Below are 18,652 nucleotides of genomic sequence, written 5' to 3' on the forward strand. Positions count from 1 at the left end.
GCGCCGACCCTGAGTATCATTTGATGGTTGTGATAAATTGTTGATTATGAATGTGATTATTGTTGTTAACCTGGTGAACATGATATGTTGATTATCTGGATGAGGAATTGTTAATTTTTCGATTGTTATCACTGAATAGGTGAATGCTATGATTTATTGAATACTTGGTTATGCTTTGTGGAATAGTTGGTTATTGATATTGATCATGCTATGTTGCTATGTTTTCTTGCTGGGCTTCGGCTCATGGGTGCTTCGTGGTGCAGGTAAAGGCAAGGGTATGTAGATTCAACCATGAGTTGGAGAGCTCTGGGGGTGAGGTGTACATTGTCAGCTGCTCGGCCGCCATGGTCGAGGGATTGTACAGGGATGGAAGCCTAAAATGTGTATTTTTCCATTAGAATGGCCTGAGTTGTTTATAACTTCTGGAATTTTTGTAAATATGTCATCTAAACCCTGTTTTGAGATTCCATGTACTAAACTGTCATTTTTAATAAAATAACCTGTTTACGACCAAAATCTTTTATTCCTAATCCGTTGATGACGTTAGATTCACATTTTGTTTAAATGACTTGATTAGCAAGTCTTGCACTATTTTAAACACACAATGTAACGGTCTTGGTTACCCAGGGCGTTACACCTTACAAGTTATCATGAGTAACGTATTCAATTGACTTCACCAAGTCTAGCTTGATTCCAAATGATGATTGGGTCTTTACTGGCACTCCTCGTACGCATATTCTTGAAGCTTCATACTTCACATGTAGTGCGAAGCCAAGTCGAGGATATGCTCTGCTGGTGGCACTTACTTCATGAGGAGAAGCAAGGCCTCTTCAGTGAGACACAGGGAGCATGTGTGCTTCTAAGGCGAGAGGCTCGCCCCTTGGAGATGCACGTCAAGCGGCCAGAGGGAGCCATGTGCGCCTACATCTAGTTCGGTCTCTCATAGCGAGGCCCTTGCTTGCTTGGAGATGCACGTCGAGAGGCCACGGGGACTCATGTGTGCCTACGGCTAGTTAGGCCTCACATAGAGAGGCCCTTGCTTCCTTGGAGATGCACATCGGGTGACCGCAGGGACTCATGTGTTCCTAAGGATAATTGGGCCTCGCTTCCTCAAAGATGTCGTTGGGCGGTCACGGGGACTCATGCACGCCTAAGGCTAATTGGGCATCGCATAGTGAGGCCCTTTTCTCGGAGGCCCATGTCGGGTGGCTGTGGGGTCTCATGCACGCCTAAGGCTAATTGGGCCTCACTATGCAAGGCCCTTGCTTCCTCAAGGATGTGTGTTGGGCGGCCGCGGGGACCCAGTCGTGCCTAAGGCTAATTGGGACTCGCATAGCGAGGCCCTTGCTTCCTCGGAGGTGCGCATCGGGCGGTCGCATGGACCCATGTGCGCCTAAGGCTATTTGGGCCTCGCATAGCGAGGCCCTTGCTTCCTTGGATATTCTTGCTTATACAGGTCTTGCGCATTCATTGAGGGAAGCTCTAAGGGATAATTTCCTATATTCACAAGTGTCTTTCTTCGTAAGACTTTATAACTTTATGAAGTCTCACTAGGGGTAACATCATATGTGCAAAAGACGACTCCCATAGGGAGACTTTGTAAGCTTATGATGTCTTCCATAGAAAGACATTATACACCCACTTATAATGACACCTAGAACAATGACTCGCGTAGTAGTGACATTATAAACCTTTAATGTCACCCCAAGAGAGTCATAAATATGCCTTTTTGTAGCGGTGAATGATAAGAAGCATGTAATAAATTATTAAAATTCACCTTTTATTTTATCTATGATTTTATGTAAATATCATATTTTGAGTTGTTGATGGGTTATTTGGAATTTGATGATTTGATTATAAAAAAAATGCAAAATTGATAATAGAAACATGCTAGGTTTAATTTTGGATTTTTGAAAATATCAATGGATAGTAACATGCTATAGGTTTCGGCCAAGGGATGTGGTATGCTATGGTTGAGTCATTTTTTTATTTATTCAATTGTATTTTTGGTTTAATAGAAATGCATGATAAATGTTGGAAAATTATTTTGGAAAAATAGTATATAGGTTTCGGCGTAGGGTATTTTAAAAGGGATTATGAGCTTGTGTTTGTTTCTTAATTTTATTTTAAAAATCATTGATCATGAGTATGTCAATTTGTAATATTTTTCATGTATTATATTATATAGGATTCAGCCTTGTGAGTATAGTGTGGTCTAGAGTAGTTACATTTTTGTTGTTGTTAGTTTTGCATGCTAGTTGTGATATTAACGTGTGCAAAGTGTAAAAACATGTTAAGGTAATTTGTTAAAAATAATAATGAGTATTGTTGGAATATTTTGTGATTTTATGCTTGCTCATTTTTATTGTTTAAAAGTTTTTTAGTGTAAAAACATGTTAGAAATGATTTGGAAAAATAGTTTAAAAGAAAGCAAAATAGGTCTTGAGTTCATATTATAAGGTTAAGATAAGAAAAAGTATAATTTTGTACATTTGTCTTGCATTATTTTTAATATGACATGTGCTGGAATTTTGTTCTTAAAGTTGTAAAATTTGGAACTGAAAAATGCTTTAGATTCATTTTTCTTAAAATTGTACATGTTGTGAGTTCTTTTGCTACGTTTGAATAATTGTGAATAATGTAATTTTATGACCTAACGATTTCAAGAAAAAGAAAATAAATATGTCACATTTTATTAGTCTAAAGAAAAATATTATTTTCATAATTTTGCCAAATTCAAAATGGACCTTTAAATAAAGTTAAATAATTATTTTGAAAAATGGGTTTCCAAAATAAATTATTAAATAATAAACAAGTTTATATTTTGTACAACTTAAGCTATGATCATTTTGAGTAAAATAAATTTTTGAAATAAAATTTATGTATGGCTTTGGTAATGTTTTAAGAGAATAAATAATAGCAACTAAGTTGGTAATCTATTTTGAGATATGTAATGCTTGCTGAATTTTTGTAAAATTAACAAGAAAATAAAGAAGATAATATTTCCAACTTTAAGCGAGTTTTTCTCACATATGCATGTTACATGCAATAGTACTTTTACGCGCAAATACATGTTATATGATTAAATCCATGATGCTTTTTTTTTTAAAAAAACAGTAAGGACTAATTATTAGAAACAACATTATTCTTTTTGTGATTTTATGTGAGACTTAATGTATGATTTTTGTTAGAGTTAAGTTGTAGTGCAACTTGAGTGAGTTAGGTGCCATGTGTACATGGCTCATGAACATGTGAGGTATGCTTGTATGTTTATGTGTAGCTTTACTTGATATTAAGATGAGTGTTTGATTGATTATTCTAGGCTCGTTGTGAAGTTATCTCGCCATTTTAATAGCTTGGACTTGAGGTAAGGAAGTTAGTTAGATTCTTATGTGCTATGTTGGAATGTGGAGAATTGATCTTGATATCATGAGATGGAGTGTATGTTATTAATATGATGTACGATTGCATTCAAAGAGAAAAGTGTTGTTAGCATGTTGAACGTGACACTACAATAAAAGTTACGAAGGTATGACATAACTCAGAGGGCAGATACACCAAGAGGCCCAGGAGAAAGAGGAGGTTATTCTGGGACCTGAGATCCTAGTTACCTCACAGAGATATAGCTTATATGTTTATGTTGTTTTTCATATGAAGATTATGCTTATTATGGAATGCCTGTGTTACTTCAGTTTAAAGTTATTATGCTGAGACTAGTTTGTTATTGTGATTATGTGTTATGTTTTATGCTTGTACATCCTTACTAGGATTTTAGCTCACCCCCTTACTTTACCTTTTTCAGGTAGACAATAAGATTTCTGTTTGGCACGCATGGTGAGTTGGGGAATTCCAAAGTCATGTGTGTATACCGTGGGGAGCTATGAACAAAAACGATTTAGGAACGCCAATAGACTTATGTTGAGTTTTATCATGTTTATTTAAATTTCAGTGGGACTTTAGTTATTTTTCTCTTATGAACTGAGTGAAAGACATTTTATTTTGTTTTGAGAAAATGGGCCCATATTGCATGTTTTTAATAAAGCCCCAATGAACCTTTTGGATAATTGTTGGCACTTTTCTAAATAAGTATAAAATGGTACTTTTGCAAAGATAGTTGAGATAGGGCATTTTACAAATTCTCCTTAATCTTCTCCAATCCATTCAAATAAATATCTTCTATTGTTTTCTTTTGATTGAAGATAATATTTCAAATAAATTTTGAAATATTTCTCAAATATCCATGCAACATATAGCAACCTGAAAAATACCACAACCACACATAAAAAATCTAAAAAAATGTATATAAAAAAACTAAAACTAAAAAGTAACATAAATATATCTTATTAGTAACACACTTTCAACTACTTGACATATTCCACGAGACACTTCAGGTGGATAAAGAGTTGTTTGGGTTAAAACTAGAAGTTTCGTACACATGTGGCGACCAACCGTTTACACCCGTTCATGCTATAAATGATCTTCATGTTCGTGTATTCTTAGGAATAAGATTACAAGAAAGGATTGTCATATGTGTGACTCTAGTTAAGAAGAATTTCATTGCAAATCCATCTCACTCTCCCAGTGTTAACAAAGAAGACTCGAAGAAGTTGAGTGTTGATCCATTTGCCCCAAGTACTAGATACAATGAAGTTCATAGTGAGGCGGGCACTTTTGTTCCAAAAACAGATCCCATGGCTAGTGTTCATGTCAATATCCCTACTGGAGGTTGTTCTTGAAATATTTATCCCGAAGAAAATAATGTATGAGTACGACCCCTATGTGAATGACGATCAAGTTGCTGAATTTTTGAAGAAAATGAGTAGGGCTCAGGGGACAATTCTAAGGCATATTATAGTGAAGAATTTCCAAATCAGAGGTTAGACATTTTGCAAGTTGAACAAGTACAAGAAGATCCAGTCCTTATTGCACGGGCACACACACCAAGTGAAGGACGTCAAACACTTGGCACAAGTTGTAGTCATTATGCTAGAATAGAATGTAACACTAAATGTAATGCTCCAATCATTTCAAGAGAAGATCACACAATATGGAGTGCACCAATGTTTATAAAAGAAGATATTTTGGCCTTCACTCAATGTTGAGATTGGTTAAATATACTGGTTAAGTTGTTTACACAATGTGGTGCAAAAAACTTAACGGTTTCACTTAAGTTGAAGTGAAAATATGAGTTTTTTGTTGTAGGAATTTATAATTGACTTTTTTGGGTCTAAAGAAGTATAATAAGGTATCTAAGCATCCCCTAAAAGTTTGGAGTCATTTGGAGGTATCTAAGGGTAATTTTGGTCACCCTAGGCATTGGAGGTGACATGTCGCAACCAATGTGGCGACATGTCGCTGGAAGGCTTAAAAGCCTTATGCTGAAAAACACACAGGCGACATGTCGCCTGAAGCCTTTTGGGAAAGGTTAAAATGACTCCATTTGCAATGCTTAAGCGGCCTAATCCTATTGGTATAGCCTAATGACATTTCCTACAATATAAAAAAGGGTCTTTAGAGTTGTAAAGCATTGATCACACTTTTCAACTCTCTCTCTCTAACCTCTTTCTCTCTAACATTCTAAGAACACTCATTTTCTCCAAGAAACTAACTAAGAATTGCTTGACTTGTAGAGTCCCAGAACTTTACTTAGCGAGTTAGAAATAGTAATAGCTAGTAGTAGTTATAGTATGTTTATTACTGTGGATTTTGGTTCAAGCCAGGACTTAGTTAAACACTCGTAGCAACACTGGTAGATTTTATAAGTTTAACCTATAGTTTAAGAATATTAATTATAACATAAGGTTTGATTAATACAGCTGATTATAAAGATGTTATTTATTATAATATAAGGTTTAGATAGAACCAATAAGATCATGACACTTGTCAGGTGCATGTTTATTGAGAAATTAAGCATTTTTTATGAATAGTTTTACAAGAGAAATATTTGAAAACCCCAGAACGTGCTAGCAACTTTGAAATCATTATATGACTCAGTCAAAGCTGTTTACCCAATTCAAAATAGGCTAAAAAAGTGCAATTACGTGTATAATATTTCAGCGTATGCCGTTATATCGCAGCTCTAAGGGCGATATATCGCCACATGGGGAATACGAAAACACGTAACTTCGCACGAACGCTTCGACGAGCCTCGGGAATATAAGCCCAGGCGATATATCACCTACCATGGGCGATATATTGGCCCTAGGGAAAGATTTCTAATGGTTTTGAAACCGAGCTCATTTTATTCCTTAACCTCTTGATAAGCCTCTGAACCTTTTGACCGAGTCTTAAGCCTCTGCTGAACGAACATTCAAATGTTTTAATTAAATATTCATTATTTTTATTCAAGCTAAAAGAAGATCATTTCATTCTTGAACTCTATAAATAGGACCTAGTACCCAGCCATTTCTTTCATTCTTCAAGCTGAGTTCAGAGCCTTCAAGCTGCTAGGTTTACTCTAGAGTGTTAAACACTTGGGTTGGAGTTATAAGCTTTATCATCTTAAGCTTATTAAACACTTGGGAAGTAAGTTTAATAGTGTGTTTTTCGATATCAAGGTGTAGTTCGGTTCTAGTGCATTCAAAGGTATTCCTATTCCTAGTCCATTTCTGTATGTTTCATTAGTTTCTTATAGTTTTTTCTCTACTCAAATCCTAAGTCATTGTATTTCATTATCTTGGTTAGGCATTTAAGTTCTTTGAACTTAAGATTTCTTGTCAGTAAGTTTCTTCTCGATGGTTTAGTCCTCTTGTCATCATCTCTTTTCTTTTAGAAATACTCACGTGCTCATTGATGGTTTTTAGGAGTGTTCCCAAATCCCGTCCTTGTTCTCTCATCCCGGTATTGGTAAGGAAAATAGGATAGACCTTGTATGTTTATATGATATGTTTTATGATATGTTTATATGTTATCTTATGTGATGTGATGTTATGTAATATGTATAGTATGTTTATAGCCTTGGGCATATGACTTGTATAGCTAGCAAGCCCCAATAAATTATGGGCATATGACTTGCTTAGCTAGCAAGACCCCACCAATCTATTGGCCATATGACTTGTTTAGTTTACAAGCCCCAAGTATTATAATGGCCATTGTAGTAGTATATGACATATGTTATAGTATATGTGTATGATATAGCTTATGTGTATGTTTTATGTTTTTAGTAGATTTTTCCTTGCTGGGCATTAGGCTCATTCCTTTATTTTTATGTATGTAGGAAAAAAGTTATGGCGGCGGAAGGATTCATGGCAACTTGGGGTTGTGTATTGAGGAAGAATGGAGTCGATGGACTACGTGAACGATTTGAGGATGTCGTTGTTTATAGTCTTTTTAATTATGTTTTCTATGTATTTTCCACACTTAGTTTTGTAACCAATTTATATAAGATTGAAGTTATGTTTAATTTTTAAAACAATGGGATCCCATACCATACCCCGAATTTTATGTATTTCAACATTTACTTTATATTTTTGTAATAAAATTGTGAATGTTTCGTATGTATGTTTTTTTAGAATTGTGTCTATGTGTAATAGATTTAATGGCCCAAAGTCTTAGAATTAGTTGGGTCATTACATGACTTGTGTGAGTTTCAAAGACTTGTTTAATTCCGCTACTCTTTCCATCTTGGTGAAGTTTTCTAAGCAACTTGGGGAGGCTTGGAATAGAGATTTTGGATAGTGATACTCCTCGTGTATAAGCATTTTGATGTTCTCCTAAGTTTGATGACTCAATTGTTCAATTCAAAGGTTTATCTCTCTAAAACCCTAACTATATGAGATAGACTATTTTGATTTCATTGTTAAGTTTCCCATTATATTTTGTAATTTTATCTTTGATAGTTTTATTATATTTTAGGTGAAAATTTCATTTATCTAGGAGGTGTAATTTCACTCTCTAGTTAACATCATTTTCTAGATTTTGGTTTAATCTTTGAATTTTAAAGATTTGCCTTCTTACTATACATGTGATTCTTGATTAGTCTTCAAAGTTTGTATTATTGAATTTATTCATTATAATTTTAGAGAGTGCATGCCATAAATTCCCAACAATCAAAATTTATATTCTAATTACTTTATTTTTTGTGTTTTGCATAATCAACAATGAGATTAATTCTTATATCTTCTACTATTCTCAAATTCTTTCTTCAAGATTTAATTTGTATTGAATACATAATCATGGTAGACCAAAGAAACTTCTACATCTATAGGTGTGACCCAGATGTAAATGTGGATCTATGGCCTTCATCAACTAAAGATGAAGATACAAATTGGGATCTTAATCTAGTGGTGAAAGTAATCACCAAATTTCTAGTTTCTAAATGTGTAGATATCAAGAATTTGAATAAAAAATGTTTGCTGGCATATTTTTGTGAGTTTGAGGTTATTGTTTATATTAAGAGTCAATGCTGAATGTTAGTGAATAATTTAAGGGTTATTGTTATACTTGTTTTGTATGTAAATTTATTGATCATCATGTGAAATATGGTAATTGTAATAGGGTTAATAAAATTGATGTTGAGATCATTGCACTCATAAATGAATTTAATGAGTTACTTAAATTGATGATGAGATTTTTGTGACCTTAAATAAATTTAATGCAATCAACGAGGGATGCATAACAATTCTAAATGAAATTGACATAGTTTATGTAATTGACATAGTGATGAGGGTAATGTAACCTTAAGAAAACGTAAACATTTCAATGCAATTGATGTTGAGATCATTGCAACCTTGAGTGAAGTTAATGCAACCTAAGCAAAGGTGCAAGGATGCTGGTATGATACTTGTGCCACCATTCATGCAACCTATGATGATAAGACTCTTTTCAAAACCTTTGAAGTTGCAAATGATGGACTCAAAGTCTAAATGGGAAATGAAAAGAGATCCAAGGTACTTGGAAATTGTTGCATTGATTTGTTCTTCACCAATGGAAAGAAAGTGACCCTAACTAATATTTTTTATGTTCCTGATATGAATAGAAACATTGTAAGTGAAAGTTTATTAAGTAAACCAAGTATCAAAATGGAGTTTGAATCTGGTAAACTAATTTTGACTAATTTGGGCACTTTTGTAGGATAGGGTAATTAATGTGATGAGATGATTCACATCTACTTATTGTAATGTGATTAATTTTAGTTCTATTACTTTGTGACATAACAGACTTGCATACAGGTTATAGAGCAATTAAAAGAGTTGTTAAATGTGGATTAATTAATTGTGATGTGAATCAGAATGATAAATGTGAATTATATGTTAAATCTAAAATGGTTACGAAACATTTTCCTAATATTGATAGATGTTCAAACTTGTTGGATTTAATACATAGCGATTTATGTGAATTAAATGGCAAGTTGACTAGAGGAGGAAATGGATACTTCATAACTTTTAAAGATGATTTCTCTATGTATACTTATGTGTATTTGCTTAAGTGTAAAGATGATGTATTTAATGCATTTAAAATCTACAATGTTGAAGTAAGAAAATCAATTGGAAAGGAAAATTAAGACTCTTAGAAGTGATATAGGTGGCGAATACTTTTCGAATGAGTTTAATTGTTTTCGTGAACAACATTGCATCATTCATGAATGCACTTCACCCTACACTCTACAAAAAGATGAGATAGCTGAAAGAAACAATAGGGCGTACTTTGAGATGATTAGCTCTATAATTTTACATGCTAAATTGTCTTATAATTTGTGGGGTGATGCCTTGCAATCTATGTGCCATATATTATATCAAATTCCAATGAAAAAGAGTATTGTGTCTCCATTTGAGTTATGGAAAAGAAGTCTAACCTAGATTATCTTAAAATGTGTGGGTGCCTTACCTATTGCATGAGCGCGAAGCCTAAGAGAACCAAGTTGGGTCCAAGGGCCATTAAGTGTGCATTGTAGTTTATGCCTCAAATAACAAGGTCTATAGGCTATTAGACTTGGAGTTTAATGTGATAATTGAATCAATAAAAGTGGAGTTATTTGAGAACATGTTATGTTGTGATAATAACTCTCAAGAACCCACATGTGCTACAGAATCTCATGAGGAGAATGATCCAAAGGTTGATTAGTCACCTATATTGCCTTGAATAAGCCAAAGGCTTAAAAAGTTGGGATAAAATGATAAATGTTTTCAAGTGGAGATAGTTTACCTAGTAGAGGAAAACCTTGAAGAAGTAACATGGAAATTTCATATGGTTCTTCAAGTTGAGGATGATCCCAAAACATATCAAGAAGCTATATCTTCGAAAGACTCCACGTTTTGGAAGGAGGAAATAAATGATGAGATGGATTTAATTATGTTAAACCATACATAAGAATCATTAGACCTTCCACAAGGTTAAAAAAAATTTAGGTGGAAGTGGGTATTTCGGAGAAAATATCACACCGATGGCACCATACAAATATTCAAGGCTAGATTGGTAGCCAAAGGTTTTAAACAAAATGAAAGAATCAATTATTTTGACACATATGCCCCCGTTGCTAGGACTACTACAATAAGCGTTTTATTTGCCTTATCATCAATATACAACCCTTATGTTCATCAAATGGATGTCAAAATGACATTCCTAAATGGATATCTTGATGGGGAGATCTATATGGAACATCCGGAGGGTTTTGTTCTAAGGAGAAATGAACATAAAGTATGTAGGCTTGTTAAATTATTGTGTGGATTAAAACAAGCACCAAAATAATGGCATGAAAAGTTTGATAGAGCCATAGTTTCAAATGGGTTTATATGCAATAATGCAGACAAGTACTTATACTCCAAGACTTGTGATGGATATATCTTCTTGCTGTGTTTATATGTTGATTTTGAGCAATGAGATGAGAGGCATAATAGAAACGAAGAGGTTTCTATCATCCACTTTCAAAATGAAGGACTTTGGAGAGGTCAATACCATTTTGGGCATAAAAATAAGAAGAGATAGTGGGGGTTATGCCTTAAGTCAAGCCCACTATATTGAGAAAGTGCTTAACAATTTTAGACATCTCAAAATCAAATAGGCAAATACGCCATTTGATTCAAGTCAAAAGCTTGAAAATAATAATGGTAGAGCAGTGGCTCAACTTGAGTATGCAAGTGCATTAGGGAGTCTAATGTACGCCACTCATTGTACAAGAATGGATATTGCATATGCGGTTAGTAAACTAATTAGGTTTACTAGCAATACAAGTATCGAACATTTGAAGGCAACTGAGAGAGTTCTAGGGTACCTTAAGAGGACCAAAAAGTTAAGCCTCCAATATTCAAAGTTTACAAAAATACTTGAGAGATTTTCTGATGGATGTTGGATATCAAGTGTGGGAGACAATCTCTCCACTACCTGTTGGGTGGTTATGCTCAGAGGAAGAGCAGTTTCTTGGGGTTCAAAGAAACAAACATGTATTTCAAGCTTAACCATGGAGGACAATTTTATAGCCATAACGACAATCGACAAAGAGGTCGAGTGGCTTAGGGATCTCATGTTGTATATCCCAATTTCCATGGATGAGGTATTTATGATCTTGATACATTGTGATAGTTAAGCCACATTAGCTAGAGCCTATAATGACATATATAATGGGAAGTATAGACATATAATTCTAAGACGTGAGTATGCGGGACAATTGATTCAAGATAGAATAATTTTGATCTCTTATGTGAGAACTTAGCAGATCCATTCACCAAACCTCTTAAAAGATATTTGGTAAGTTCTACATCTAGAAGGATGGGACTAAAACTCCTAGAATAAAATATTCACCAATGATGGCAACCAAACTCCAAACTTGTGAACATCAAGGACAAAAGTTTAATGGGTAGGAATAATTCATTGATAATTTTATAGTTTTCAACACTAAACAATTGTGAGTCCCATATGATATGGTTAGTGTTGGCCACTACTGGACTTGAGGGTTAACCTAAAGCTTTTAATGAAGTTCAATTGAGTGCAACAAGCATCTCTAAAGCTAGCAAAGATGTTGTACAAACTTCACCTATGTGAACTTGGAGGTGGTGCCGCCATGATAGTGCTATTCGAGAAAAGTGGGAAAATGAATGGTCAAGTGGAGGTGTATGAGATGATACCGGTCTTATCACTAGGAGTACTTAGTTCAATCTTTAAGACACTAATCACTTCGATAAGGCTTTGTAATGCTTTCACTAAGTAAAGTTCAAATTGAAAGATACTTTACTTTATACACCAATATTGTTTTAGTTAAGAAGAGAGGATTACATTTAACCAAGTGGGAGAATATTGAGATTGGTTAAATATAATGGTTAATTTGTTTACACAATGTGGTGCAAAATACTTAACGGTTAAGTTAAAATGAAAATATGAGTTTTTTTGTTGTATGCATTTATAATTGACTTTTTTGGTCTAAAGTGGTATAATGAGGTATCCAAGCATCCCATGAAAGTTCAAAATCATTTAAAGGTGTGTAAGGGTGATTTTGGGCACCCTAGGCAGTGGAGAGGCAACATGTCGCAACCAATGTGGTGACATGTCGCCAGAAGACTAAAAAGCCTTATGCTAAAAAAACACATAGGTGACATGTTGCCTCGAGCCTTTCGAGAAAGGCTAAAATGACTCAATTTGAAATGCTTAAGTGGCCTAATCATATTGGTTTATCCTAGTGATGGTGCCTATAATATAAATAGGGGTCTTTAGATTTGTAAAGCCTTAATCACACTTTTCAACTCTCCCTAACCGTTTTCTCTTCTCTAGTTCTATAAGAACACTCATTTTCGCCAAGAAACTCACCAAGAATTTCTTAACTTGGAAAACTTCATGAGGGTATAGAACTCGTCAAGATCTATCCCTGTCTTCTTCAGGCAAGCCCAGAAGAGGTAGAGATATAGAATCTTAGCTAGAGAAGGCTCGGGCCAGTTTCTTCTCCGGTACAGAACATACAGGCTCGCGAGGACCCTGTAACCACTAGGGATCAATTGGAAAGGATCAATCCCCACGTACTTCAATAAGTTGACAAAGTACTGGTGGAGAGGCAGAATCGCTTCTCCCAGGAGGTGCGACTAGCTCTAGGCTCTGAGGCCGTATATGATCTAGCGAGATATCTTGTTCTCACAACGAAGATGAATGAGATGGTCTTCTCCTCGAATCCCATAATGGTTTATGATGTTGTTCATGGCATCAGGATGCTTCAACTTGCTCGCGATCTACTCTGCCTCAAATCCTGAGTCCTCGTACGTTACCTTAGGGTGGGGGATGGGGGCCTTGTTTACCTCCGTCTCCATCATAAACTGGTCGCTCCATGTCGGCCTCTTGTCAACAAGAGCAACCTCCCTCACTACAAGTGCCCTTGCTTCCTCTAGTTACCGACCACCTTCTCGGGCCATTGTTGTCAGTTCCTTGTCATAATCATGGAAACTATGTTGATGTAGCTCACAAAGCTCCTCGGACATTTGAAATGAACCAAACAATTAGCGCTTTGACCCAAGAAAAAATGGCCAAAACACGAGAGTACCCTAAGACTCTTGCTTGGGGACAATGAAGAGGATAATTTTCTAAAAAAAAAAGGAATGCCCCCAGAGCACGAAAATGGCCCCCGGAGACACCATCGGAGGCTCGAGAACACCATTGAAATCTGAGAATTTCCCATAAACCGATTGGTATCAAAAAACGCAAAAACAGCAACTTACAGTTGGTTTCGACACCAACCAAGGCCCAAAATAAGGCTAAAAAGAGGTCAAACAACCTCTAATCCTAACAACTTTAGTAGACTAAACAAGAACTCAAATATCCAAAAACCCAGAAATTCATAAGAAAAGAAATGCAAAACAGAGTCAGTGGAGAGAACTTACTCAAGATATAGCATCGATAGGTGATTAGATGAGTTTGAACGTGCAGGTATTGCATTCAATTTACCCAAAAAATATCATTATTTCCTCCAACCTGCTAGAATCGAAGACGAAGAATGTTTGGGATTAAGAAGTGGGTTCTGTGAATGAGAGTTCTTAAGCTCTCTAATGAACATTTAGAGTGCAAAAGTAAAGAGAATGGGAGGAATTTTTTTAATAAATACCCATAGTCGTGGGAAACAAGCAACTCAATCGCAGTCGTTGATCCCCTAGGGAGTAGGTATTCGAGTGTAATCCAACGGTCACACAAATTAAGATTGGGATTACACTCAAAAAGGTGAAATGGCGTCTCAGGTACGGAAAAGACCCTTCATTTAATGGCACCAATTGATGGGCCCGACAATAAGGAACCGACATGTGGCAGCCCCTTTTCTAGAAATTTCAGGTCTCGAGATAATCCTTTGAGGACGCTCTTTTCGATTGAAGTCTCCACTGCCCGAGGATAAGTGAAGACTTGGGGGAAAATGTCGCCCGTGTTTTCACTAGGTGACACGTGGCACACTTTGAAGGGAATTAAGATTCCACATAAAATGATTCAAGTCTCTCAGAGCCTACTCTGAGCTCCATAGGAGGTAAGCCCGTCCTTCAACCACAACTTACCACTATCGAAGGCGTCACTTCCCAAGGACCATGTTTCAAGATGGTGCTCCAAGTCTCACTACAAGACCGTCCCCTCATTTGCTTCCTCCATGTCTATGAGGACATTCCACCGGCCCATGAGAAGGGTAGCCATGTGTCAAGCACAGTGGTCCTGGACCACCGACAACTTTTTGACACCCATTGTCACCTAGATCGTGGTGTCGACTCCGTACAAGCGGCAAAATGGCTATACCACAATGCCGCATGACATTGAAAAATGTTTAGCTACCATTCTAACAGTGTCAGAGGCATTTCCCACGGCAAAATAGTGGGCTAACATTCCTCACAATGGGCCCACTAAGATACGTTGGAACCCGCCACCTAGGTTATTAGAAGAATGAACATTTATCGTGTAATAAATCCCCATTAAGGGAGAATAATTGTAATCAACTCCAATTAATGAGTTTAATTGCCCAACAGCCTATAAATAGGGCTAGGGCAAACATTGTAAAGGAATCTGAATCCTTGTTCCAAAGTGAGCATATATGTAACACCCTACTAATCACAGATCGTTACACTGTGTGTTTAAAATAGTGATAGACTCGATAAACGAGTTATTTGGACTTAAACATGTAATTAAAGTTAATTAAAGGATTAGGCAATAAATATTTTGGCCAAAAGACTATTACTTTTCATTGAAAGAGTTCAGTCTATACATGGGATCCCAGAAAATAGTTTATAAGCCATTACAACAATAAACAACTTACAAGGTGGGCGACATAAGTGGAAAAATGAACTCTAGATCCATAAAAGAATTCTCGACCGGGGTGATCAAGCAGGCCACATATGTACACATCGCCCCTAAAGCTCACCAATTCATGGCTACTCCAACTTCTCCTTTCCCTTACCTGCACCATGTAGCACCCGTGAGCCAAAGCTCAACAAGAAAACATAGACAACAACATAAACAGATATTCAACAAATTTCAGAACATATATAGCATGCTTAGTAGTTGTAACGACCCAAATTCAGTGTTAAGGCTTAGGGCCTGGAGTAGTATGCCTGGAGGGCATAATGGGATTTGGTGTGTGTCTTTATTGAGCTTAATGCATGATTACAATTATTGCACGTTATGTGATTATTTGATTATTTGAGATGCATGACTATGTGAATTAGTATGCATGTAGACCCGATTGTCTTAGAATGAGCATGATTGTAATCTGGCCATGTTAGGGCATATCTGTGATGATTGTACTATGTGAATTGTGCCATGTGAGTGTGGTGTTATTATCAGGATGCACGTATCGAGACGGTCCTAGTGAGCCAATTAGTCTATAAGTCACAACGGGATGTTGTACCCGGCTCGGGAGGAGCCTAGGGGTACTTCGGGAATCTTATAAGTTGAGTTGAGAATGAGTGATTAGTTATTGGTATTTTGGTAACCATTTGTAACTGCTGTGAGTAACAAGTTTTAAGATAGAAGGTGGTAGAATTGAAATGAAAGTGTAAAGACTTAAGTACCCTTGAAGGTTTAGCTTAGAAGGATTAGTAAGAAGGGATAATTTGGTCTTTTGGCAAGGCAAATAGGCAAGTTTCAGCTGGGTATATGGGGATACGGTTTGGGCATTTGGGTTCACTTGTGATTTTGATAAAATTAGAAGAGAAGGAAAAGAAGAGGAGAGAAAGGCTAGGGCAAGGAGAGGAAAGAAGAAGAGGTGTGGAAGGGGCTGAAGTGGGAAGCTTAGGAGGAGATCAAGGAAACTTTTAGGGTGGATTCTACTCTTGAGGTAAGGATCTTATGCTTATTTAAGTTTGTTTTCTGTGTTGATTGAGGAATTTAATGTTTGAGTTAAGATTTTCATGGGTTTTGGTTTGGGTTGCTGAATTTGAGATCAATGGTGTGGATCTTGGGTGTGTTGATGTTTTGACCTTGATCCTAGTGTTTGTAGGGTGTTAGATTGTTTATTTGAGGTTTGGATTTGAGTTTTGAGACTTAGGTACTGGTTTGGGGTGATTTGGAGAGGTTAAAGCTCGAGAAAATTGCAGGAAAAACCCAGAATTCTGGGTCTGCGAAGGTGTGCCGCGGCAGGGTTTTTGTGCGCCGCGGTAGGGGAGCTTCTGTCTGTTGGGTGCCGCGGCACAAGGCATTTTTCAGGATAGCTTTTTTTGGCAATTTTAGGTCTTAGCTCCAGGGGTTCGGGGGATGCCTCCGGGGTGTTGTTTTAAGGTTTTAGAGGTCCCGGGAGTACGGGATTGGTCCCGGGAAGTGGTTTTGGGCTTGGTTAGTATTAAAAGTGTTTTATGTGTGTTGTGACTAGGATTTCGGAGAGGCTCGTGCTAGTGGACCGTGCTCGTGACCGTGGTGCATTGGAAAGCACGGAATACAGGTAAGAAAACCGTAACACCCGAGATTAGGGCATGGGCCCACTGTGTGATTGTAGGGCACGGCCCTAGCTTGTATTGTGTGCAAATGTGTAATCTTAGATAAACTATTGTATGTTTGAATGGCTATTTCATAATGCATGATATGTGTGATTGTAATTGAATGAACGGCAAGGCCGAGAGCGGCAAGGGCCGAGTACGGCAGTGGGGCCGGAAGCAACGCTCAGCACATGGGATGCTATAGCGAGGGTGGGACCCAAGGGATACATGAGTTATCCTACGGTAATGACCGAGACCCCAAGCTTTGGTAAGGCCTCTGGGGCGGCATGGTCGTGCTTGTTTAAATCGATGATTTTCCTATTTTTCAGTGAATTATGCCAGTGATATTATTATTGCATATGTTATGTGCTATTTGGGTTTTCTTGCTGGGCTTCGGCTCACGGGTGCTCCGTGTGGCAGGTAAAAGAAAGGAGTCTATCAACCGACCATGAGTATGGAGAGCGTGGGGGCGGCGCGTACATGTTCGGCCTGCCCGACTGCTTTGGTTGGGGGCATTTTGTAAATGGCTGTATTGATCCATTCTTTTGATAGTTAACCTGATGTAAATCTATTTTTGAGTTGTAAATATCTTGTAAACCTTATTTTGGGATCCCAGATGTTTTATACTTACGTTTTCAATGAAGTTAAACATTTTAAAGAGTACAACCTTAAATTCTGATTTATCCACACTTTTGGTTTTAGAAACCACTTAGAGTCAGTCAAAAGCACGATTTCTATTTTAAACTCACTTAGTAACGGCTCTAAGGTAGTAGGGCGTTACAGTAGTTATAACCAATACTCAAATAGGCATCCAATCCATTTAAGATACCATAGGGCCACCCCAAGCACGTACCATGCTTTCCTTTCACTACAACAAAAAAGGTATTCCACAACACTAAAATCTAATAGTATTAAAAAAGTATTATGCATTGTGATAAAATTTTAAGCGACATACTTAAAATTTTAGGCGCCATCTTTTTTCTTTTAATTTTGGCTTGTTTTTTAATTTTAATTTTGGGCGCCACTATTAATGGTCACAAACCTATTTCAGCCTCATTTATTGAGACTTTCATATCTCCCTCTCCCTCTCCAGAAACACCATCAATAGCCACATTAACCTAAATCCCCCAATCAAAAAATATGTTGAGTACATCAAGGCAAGGAAAAAAATCATGACTCATGAAAAGCAAGTGGAGATGTGTTTTAGGTTCTTCTATATTGTTTATAGTACCTATTTTTCTTCTTTCTCCATGGAACCGGTCACTTGGGGCTTCTTCTTCTATGCTAAGGTGATCTTTTTCTCTTTCTCTCTCAATGTTTGATTGGTTTATTTACTTTTTTTTTCTTCACTATATTTTCTACTTTTGCTTCATCGGGTGAGTCAATCTCTCTCTCTTTTCTTTTGTTAGGTATGTGCTATTTTTTAAACTTCGAATACCAATTTCGTTATAATGTTTGAATAAAATTTTATTTCAATTGTTTTTATTTTGGGGTTTTATTTTCACTCATAAATAATATTTTTTATTTTCTAGGTATTCTCGTCGTCAACTTTATAGTTGCATGTTGTTTTCAAAGTAATAAAAGGCTAATATGATGCTTTATATATATATATATGCTTGATTGATTTAATCATATTGTAAGGTATTGAAATTATTTTTCTTTTTTCTGCCTTTTTTTGTCTTCTAGTGCTTTTGCTCTTTTTTTTTTGTAAGGATTGGTAGAGTGGGAAATGGAAAAGGTAAGTTGAGCTTATTTGTCTTGTGTGAGTGTGTATATGTATTTAGAAATGTGTATGTGTTTAT

The sequence above is a fragment of the Humulus lupulus genome, chromosome 5 (assembly GCF_963169125.1).
Source record: "Humulus lupulus chromosome 5, drHumLupu1.1, whole genome shotgun sequence".
Classification (NCBI taxonomy): Eukaryota; Viridiplantae; Streptophyta; class Magnoliopsida; order Rosales; family Cannabaceae; genus Humulus; species Humulus lupulus.